The sequence below is a fragment of the Haliotis cracherodii genome, unplaced genomic scaffold, assembly GCF_022045235.1.
Source record: "Haliotis cracherodii isolate W230 unplaced genomic scaffold, xgHalCrac1.p SCAF_4, whole genome shotgun sequence".
NCBI lineage: Eukaryota > Metazoa > Mollusca > Gastropoda > Lepetellida > Haliotidae > Haliotis > Haliotis cracherodii.
The window spans coordinates 37620471-37630245 of NW_027266297.1; positions in this window are offsets into that span (position 1 = coordinate 37620471).

Here is a 9775-nt window from a genome sequence, read left to right on the forward strand (position 1 = left end):
TATGTGCCTGATAGCCTTGCCACGTTTCGATCAAATACACTGAATTGTTTACGTTCTGGTCTTTTCCTTTGTAAGCGTGTATATATTACCGTCAATTTGTAAAATGTGATTCTCTCCGGCAATTTATAAAATGTGTAAATATTTCAGTCATTTTGATAAAAAAAATCTGTCCAGATTGATTAAGACAATCAAAAGACCCTGCAAACATCACAACAGATTATTATGTAGGATTAGAAGCCACACAATATAGAAATGTATTTTTCAACCTAACATTTTCAGTCTCTTGGTGATGACATTAAACATCAAAATGTTTGGAATTCGTTATCATAATAATAGATTTTGGTATAGCTATGAGTGATGCATCAATTCATTTTCCATTGTACTGCTCGTTAAGAATTTCCTTGGATGATATTAATAATGAACATGAAGGTTGTGTAAGTGAGGTTTTTCTGATACTGATAAGGGTCCTAATGTTGTCAGTGAGTGGCCAAGATATATATGGAATGGCAATGAATGTCAAGTATTTATGGAGAACTTTATATCAAACCTATCAGATGTTTTTCATGTTTTGGGTGATCAGATTATCAATGATGCAGAAGTAGCTTTAGACGCTATGTCAAGATATATCAGTCCACAGCCGAACAGTTTAAAAGAATATATAAAGGATGCCCTATAAGAACACGTAATCAACCTCCATGGTGGGATAGCGATTTAGAAGATTTAAAAAATAGAACGTATCATGCTCTTCGGGCCCATAGAGACCAGAGTAATGACTTTAGTGAATTTAGAAAGTTGCCAGCTTGTTTAAATCTAAATTTAGATTTAAGAAATATGTTTACCAGAATGATATGAGACAAAATTTAATTGACTGTAGAAACAATGCTAAATAATTTTGGAGAAGACTAAAACAGGGGCTTATGGTGAAAGCATTTCACAGCAAATTAGTAGCTATGATTGGATACAGCATTTTAGTAACCTTCTGTGTGTAGATAACATATCCACTGAGGGTTTTGATTGTGACATATGTAATACGGAGGCAGAAGAGGCGTCTACATTTAACTTAAATGGCCCTATTACTATGAAGGAAGTTTTGTTTCATATTGAAAAGTTGGGATTAAATAAATCCCTTGGTCCTGATGGCCTTGCTGCTGAATTTCTGAAAGCATCATCAGATTATATTATACCTGTGTTGGTCTTATTGTTTAACAACATATTTGATAATGGTGAATTCCCTAAAGAATGGGGGAAAAGTATAATATGTCCCTTATCTAAGTCAGGAGATAAACACTGTATTGATAATTATCATGGAATCTCCTTGATAGATATTATTTGTAAAGTTTTTTGCTCTACTCTTAACTCCAGAATGCAGCTTTGGTGACGAACATAATGTCATTAATGAAGCACAGTTTGGCTTCAGAGCTAATCGCTCCACTATTGACAGTATTTTCTGTTTGCAATCTATTGCCCAAAAATATGCCCATAGGAAAAATGGAAGATGTTATTGTTTATTTATAGACTTTTCAAAGGCTTTTGATTCGATTAAACATGACGTTTTGTTAAAAGTAGGAGTTAATGGCAAATTTTTTAAGATAATAGTTTCAATGTATTCAAATTTAAGTGCTTGTGTAAGACTCTCTAGTGGTTTATCAAATTATTTTAGGTGCAACATTGGTACGAGGCAGGGATGTACCTTAAGCCCACAGTTTTTTATCATTTTTATAAACAAGTTAATGTACTTCATGCAAGAAACTGGTGGAAAAGGAGTCTATGTTTCACCTTCCTTTAAAGAGATGTTTGTTTTGATGTTTGCTGACGATGTGTCTTCTATGGCAGATTCGTGTTTACAGTTACAAAAAAAGATATATGCCTTGGAACACTTTTGTGATGTAACGGGTATGAAAGTTAATTTGAATAAAACAAAGATCATGGTTTTTCGTAATGGAGTCCCTTTGCGTGCATATGAGCAGTGGTATTTTATGGGAAAACAGATTGTTGTATATATAGATATCTGGGTCTGTTTTTACAACCAAACTTGTTTTGAGTAAGGCACATCTTTCACTTACCGCACAAGCACAAAAGGCTTTATTGGCTATTTATACATATTTCAGGAAATTTGGTAATTTATCATGTAAAGATTTGTTTAAAATATTTGATGCTACAGTTGTACCCATTCTTTGATATGGTGCAGAGACATGGGGTGTGAATTACTGTAGGAGAGTTGAAAGTGTACAGATAAAGTTATGTAAATGGATACTTAAAGTTGGTAAAAGTACTACAAATAATATGGTTCTAGGGGAATGTGGAAGAATTCCTCTCTAGTATATTTATATGACAAGAGCAGTTAAATATTGGACTAAACTTATTAATTTAAATGACAATAGATTACCATTTCAATGTTATAGCATGATGTTATCACAGGATGAGAGTGGAAGAGTAAATTGGGTCACACATATAAAACATATTCTGTTTCAATTTGGATTTGGATTTGTTTGGGTTACACAGGATGTGGGTCATATTGATACATTTATTTCAACATTCAAGCAGAGATTGTTTGATAATCTCCATCGAAAATGGGTTGCAGAACTACGTAGTTCTTCAAAGACATATTATTATAGGTAGTTTAAGTCATTACTCAATGTTGAATTGTATCTATCCTATAATCTACCTTTATCTATCAGGACAGACATGTCAAGATTTAGATGTGGTAATTATGGACTTCCAACAGAAACGGGACGTTATAATAATATTGAATACTTAATGCGATTGTGCCCTTTTTGTTTCAAGGAAGGTATTTCATCTATTGCAGATGAACATCATGTATTAGTTGTGTGTAAACAGTATGATACCTTAAGAAGTACGTACATTGTTAAGCACTTTAGATCAGCCTCATTACAGGCGTTTATTAGTATTATGTCATCAGATAATTATAATGTTATTCATGATACTTGTCAGTATTTGCATAAAGTTTATAAACATAGAACTGCATTCTTAAAGGAAGAGTGATATTTATAGATCATTTAAACATAATGTTCAATGTTAAACAACTGTTGTCAACATTGAAACATGTACCACACTTTCTTGTATAAGTATTCTGTCATCATATAATTATGTTATTCATGATACTTGTCAGTATTTACATAACGTTTATAAACACAGAGCTGTACTCTTAAAGGATGAGTGATATTTATAGTTCACTCAAACATACTATTTATAATGTTAAACAACTGTTGATAATATTTGAAACATGTACCACACATTCTTGCAAAAGTATTAGGTCATCACGTAACTATAATGTTATTCATGATACTTGTCAGTATTTAAAGAAAGTTTATCAATACGGAACTGCACTCTTAAATGATGAGTGATATTTATAGTTCATTGAAACATAATGTCTGAATGTCAAACAACTATTGTCAACATTTGAAACATGTACCAACTTTCTTGCATATGATTGACATTGTACATCTGCCTTTATATTAGCGTAAGCGCAGTACATGTTAATAAAATCTAGCATGCATTATGGGCCTTTGTCCTTTATACTGTAATAAAGAATCTGAATCTAATACAGATGGAAATGTTTTTTCAGTCACTTTGTAAAATAACTGAATATTTAGACGTTTAATGAATTTGTTACACATTTGACAGTAAAAATAATATACACACTATAAAAAAAGCAATGCTCAGGTGAATTATTTACTTTGTGTTGCAAGTCAAAATAGTGTAAACGAAAATCGTAAAATTACCAGGCAAGTGACTATAAAAACTTCGTCACCATTACCGATGCTACCCACAAAGATACCTACATTTCCTTATTATCACGAAAACTGTATTTCATTTTGTTGATAAATGTGACCATACGCCCTTATTACTACCCATTAAAGTGACTAATGCGTTTACGAATGGCGCAGCAGAGGTCGCGAACTAGTCTAGATTTTTGCTATACATCCGGGTACTCACTGGGAAAAAAACAATAACAAAGCCAACAACCAGTCCCGGGGAATTGCGTTAGATCAGTGCAACATTGCAAAGTGTGAAAATATTTAATAAAATAAAAGGTTAACACTTACTCGGAATGTCCGTGACTCCAAGTAGCTCAATCCCTTCTTTGGTCTTACTCCTTGCATCGAACTCGTTACGCTTCTCTGTACTCCCCGAGTAAATCACCACATCTCTTGTTGAATGTTCCCCCGTCTGCAACTTGACGTTAAAGTAAGGGGTCCCATACTTAGCTCCTAGTTTGATGGGTGACACGTGCACCACGTAACCTTTTCTTGACTCATCTGTCGTGTCGTCTGTTTTCATCTTCTTAGAACTTGAAGCCATGGTTTCAATGTTTCTAACTGTCTTTGCCGATGTCTTCTTCTCTAGCAGGGGAGGTCTGGTCACGTGATATGAATTGGCGGGACAAAAATTAATTTCCGGAGTATTTATTTCTCCCTTAAAAATACATTGAAAATCGTAATAGAATTAGTTTTGAATCTTTTTTTTGTAGATAATCGTTAATATGCAATCTTTTAAAAGGATATCTACTTTATGATTCCTAAATATGAGTTCATTCGGTAAATTCCGTAAATCACGGGCGTGCCACCGGAGAGGAATCGTCGATAATTGACAATCTTTGGTATGGTCACTTGGTCGGAAGGAGGTTCAACCGGGCGGGGGGGGAGGGGGGGGGGGGGGGGGGGGGAGAGAGAGAGAATGGGGTGGGGTGTGTGTGTGTGTGTGTGTGTGTGTATGGATAAGCTTACGCCAGTACCGTTAAATGAAGGGAGCTGAGAATGGATATTTGTTAGTTAGATTATGTGGTTTGCTTTTGGTAGTTTATTGGTTGATTGGAGAAGGCCCTTACGAGGACGTTCTTTAGTATTCTTAGTTGATTTAAATTGTGTCAACGGGACTTAAAGTGAAATTTTGCTGCAGCTTCTTTCACTGCTTCTAAAAATATATTTCTATAGTCCGTTTCTGCTTGCGTTGTTTACCCGCATAATGTACTCTAGTTCACTGAGACTGACAAGTGATCTATGTAGTCCATTACGTATAAACACAACCGCAGTTCGCTCAAAATTACACAGAAAGTCCACGAACTTGTTTATGAAATCCACAAACATGTACCACAGATTTACCGAATATAGCGTCATGAGCAAGGACGCTTCTTTCAGTCTCTGAACAAGTTTGAAGTGTCGTAAAATCTGATTGTTTTCCCCATAAAATGACATTTTCACAGTAAGTTCACAGTTTGCTGTATGTAAAACGTGGAATTTTGTGAAAGCATTTCATTATCGAACTGCATATTTAAATACTAAAGCGTGACTAGTCTGACATTTATTGGATGATATGGTGAGGTACAATAGGTTAAAATGTGTTGTTATAGATGAATTCTGTTCACATTTTTCTCTTCCCATCCTTCAAAAGGACGTGGCTACAATTAGGCATGACTATCAACAGGCCCAGTTTACATACACACGAAATTTGGGCGAAATCGGCTCAGTATTAGTGGAAATATTAGTGTTTCGATTTGTGCTATATGGCAAGTTTATGGACTGGGGTCAAAGAGTTCCCTCTTTAGCACTCTGTAGCTCCGTTGTCCGTTGAGCTACAGAGAAACGGTTTGGTGTTCTGGAATTGCCAGGACATGAGGAAAACGCATGACTTTTGACCTAAGTATTTTGTCACTTTTTGCATTCTGGCTGTCTTCAATCCAATATGGCCGCCAAACGACTCAACTTTTGACAAACACCTAAGAAGATGAAATGTTCAGCGTCTAATGCTGGTGCATTGTGGTCATTTGTAGTACTTTCTATGAAGAACTGTAGAAGATACGTAGTTTGCAAAAGTAATTTTAGGAGAGGCTACACAAATCCAATATGGCCGCCACATCACAAGACTTCTGACATAAGAGTAAGAAGAGATCTTGTTCAGCAACCAAAGCAAGATACAACAGAGGTTGTTCAAGTGCCTTACCTGATAAGTTTCCAGTGCCAGAGCTACGTAAAGATGTCCTGTCAAAAGTTTCAAAATAACTTTCAGCCGGAAGTAGGAGTCAATATGGCGGCCATTGAAGACATATCTCAGTATGTTTTCTCGGAAGTTGTTAGTATGGTACTTGGACACAAAGTATGGAAAGTTTGGAAGCTTTGGAGCTGGTAGTTTGTGCTGAGCAGATTTTGAGAGACAAGTACTGAGAAAAATGGTGAAAGAAAGTGCCAAAACCGTTAAATCCAATATGGCTGCCAAACGGTGCGTTGTAGCTACCATGGTGCTGCAGTACAAAATGATGGGCATCTGATTGCGCTGCCGCATGGCAAATCTGGAAGTCATTGGACAATTAGTTTCGAAGATTATTGCTGCTGAAGTTGAAACTTTGATGAGTTATCTGCCCTTAACCATTGGGCCTATGGCCTTGGATTTTTTATGGCCGCTGCGTCACGTTGATGCCGATGTTGCTGTCGATTTTGAAGCCATTCTGGCTACTGGTTGTCTTTGCAGCTCTGGTACAAAAAACGGCGGAATAATAATAATAAACACAACGATTACAATAGGGCTCTACAGCCTTTCAGGCTTGGAGCCCTAATAATAGGCCGCAAGCGGCCTATTATAGGCTTTTTAGCCGTTTTGACCCCTGGAACGGGTAGAGAGTCCAAAAACCTCTCCTAAGGTCAAGGTCACCAAGGTCACGGTGTCAAGGTCATTTAAGTAGTTTGTCACAAGCAAAAGTACCAATTTTTGGAGAGCTCGGGCGCGGCAGTACTGGCCTCTATGGTCGAGGCAACAAGTGTTTCTGCTTTGCCCTGATCTATTCTATCATTTGTATTGGTCAAATTTGGCTAAAACTATGTCCGCCGTCCGTCCGCGCGTCTGTCCACCAAAATCTTGTTTTGTCTTTTTTCTCCTGAACTATGTAATGTACAAAGCTGAAACTTTGCAGAATTCTTCCCACGGTCTGTATCTAATAGTGCTGTTAAAATCAACTCATTCCGTTGTCAAGTTTGGTTTCCATGGCAACCTGACGAAAAAAAACTTAAATCCAAGATGGCGGCCAAACGGTTGGATTTATCAATTTTGACGGCCCGATCGAAAATGATCAGTATCCTATCACGGTGTTACATGCAAAATCTGGAACCTCTTGGACCAATAGTGGCTGAGATATATGATGTTTTATGCCGTTTTTGTCACTTTTTGCATTCTGGCTGTCTTCAATCCAATATGGCCGCCAAACGACTCAACTTTTGACAAACACCTAAGAAGATGAAATGTTCAGCGTCTAATGCTGGTGCATTGTGGTCATTTGTAGTACTTTCTATGAAGAACTGTAGAAGATACGTAGTTTGCAAAAGTAATTTTAGGAGAGGCTACACAAATCCAATATGGCCGCCACATCACAAGACTTCTGACATAAGAGTAAGAAGAGATCTTGTTCAGCAACCAAAGCAAGATACAACAGAGGTTGTTCAAGTGCCTTACCTGATAAGTTTCCAGTGCCAGAGCTACGTAAAGATGTCCTGTCAAAAGTTTCAAAATAACTTTCAGCCGGAAGTAGGAGTCAATATGGCGGCCATTGAAGACATATCTCAGTATGTTTTCTCGGAAGTTGTTAGTATGGTACTTGGACACAAAGTATGGAAAGTTTGGAAGCTTTGGAGCTGGTAGTTTGTGCTGAGCAGATTTTGAGAGACAAGTACTGAGAAAAATGGTGAAAGAAAGTGCCAAAACCGTTAAATCCAATATGGCTGCCAAACGGTGCGTTGTAGCTACCATGGTGCTGCAGTACAAAATGATGGGCATCTGATTGCGCTGCCGCATGGCAAATCTGGAAGTCATTGGACAATTAGTTTCGAAGATTATTGCTGCTGAAGTTGAAACTTTGATGAGTTATCTGCCCTTAACCATTGGGCCTATGGCCTTGGATTTTTTATGGCCGCTGCGTCACGTTGATGCCGATGTTGCTGTCGATTTTGAAGCCATTCTGGCTACTGGTTGTCTTTGCAGCTCTGGTACAAAAAACGGCGGAATAATAATAATAAACACAACGATTACAATAGGGCTCTACAGCCTTTCAGGCTTGGAGCCCTAATAATAGGCCGCAAGCGGCCTATTATAGGCTTTTTAGCCGTTTTGACCCCTGGAACGGGTAGAGAGTCCAAAAACCTCTCCTAAGGTCAAGGTCACCAAGGTCACGGTGTCAAGGTCATTTAAGTAGTTTGTCACAAGCAAAAGTACCAATTTTTGGAGAGCTCGGGCGCGGCAGTACTGGCCTCTATGGTCGAGGCAACAAGTGTTTCTGCTTTGCCCTGATCTATTCTATCATTTGTATTGGTCAAATTTGGCTAAAACTATGTCCGCCGTCCGTCCGCGCGTCTGTCCACCAAAATCTTGTTTTGTCTTTTTTCTCCTGAACTATGTAATGTACAAAGCTGAAACTTTGCAGAATTCTTCCCACGGTCTGTATCTAATAGTGCTGTTAAAATCAACTCATTCCGTTGTCAAGTTTGGTTTCCATGGCAACCTGACGAAAAAAAACTTAAATCCAAGATGGCGGCCAAACGGTTGGATTTATCAATTTTGACGGCCCGATCGAAAATGATCAGTATCCTATCACGGTGTTACATGCAAAATCTGGAACCTCTTGGACCAATAGTGGCTGAGATATATGATGTTTTATGCCGTTTTTGTCACTTTTTGCATTCTGGCTGTCTTCAATCCAATATGGCCGCCAAACGACTCAACTTTTGACAAACACCTAAGAAGATGAAATGTTCAGCGTCTAATGCTGGTGCATTGTGGTCATTTGTAGTACTTTCTATGAAGAACTGTAGAAGATACGTAGTTTGCAAAAGTAATTTTAGGAGAGGCTACACAAATCCAATATGGCCGCCACATCACAAGACTTCTGACATAAGAGTAAGAAGAGATCTTGTTCAGCAACCAAAGCAAGATACAACAGAGGTTGTTCAAGTGCCTTACCTGATAAGTTTCCAGTGCCAGAGCTACGTAAAGATGTCCTGTCAAAAGTTTCAAAATAACTTTCAGCCGGAAGTAGGAGTCAATATGGCGGCCATTGAAGACATATCTCAGTATGTTTTCTCGGAAGTTGTTAGTATGGTACTTGGACACAAAGTATGGAAAGTTTGGAAGCTTTGGAGCTGGTAGTTTGTGCTGAGCAGATTTTGAGAGACAAGTACTGAGAAAAATGGTGAAAGAAAGTGCCAAAACCGTTAAATCCAATATGGCTGCCAAACGGTGCGTTGTAGCTACCATGGTGCTGCAGTACAAAATGATGGGCATCTGATTGCGCTGCCGCATGGCAAATCTGGAAGTCATTGGACAATTAGTTTCGAAGATTATTGCTGCTGAAGTTGAAACTTTGATGAGTTATCTGCCCTTAACCATTGGGCCTATGGCCTTGGATTTTTTATGGCCGCTGCGTCACGTTGATGCCGATGTTGCTGTCGATTTTGAAGCCATTCTGGCTACTGGTTGTCTTTGCAGCTCTGGTACAAAAAACGGCGGAATAATAATAATAAACACAACGATTACAATAGGGCTCTACAGCCTTTCAGGCTTGGAGCCCTAATAATAGGCCGCAAGCGGCCTATTATAGGCTTTTTAGCCGTTTTGACCCCTGGAACGGGTAGAGAGTCCAAAAACCTCTCCTAAGGTCAAGGTCACCAAGGTCACGGTGTCAAGGTCATTTAAGTAGTTTGTCACAAGCAAAAGTACCAATTTTTGGAGAGCTCGGGCGCGGCAGTACTGGCCTCTATGGTCGAGGCAACAAGTG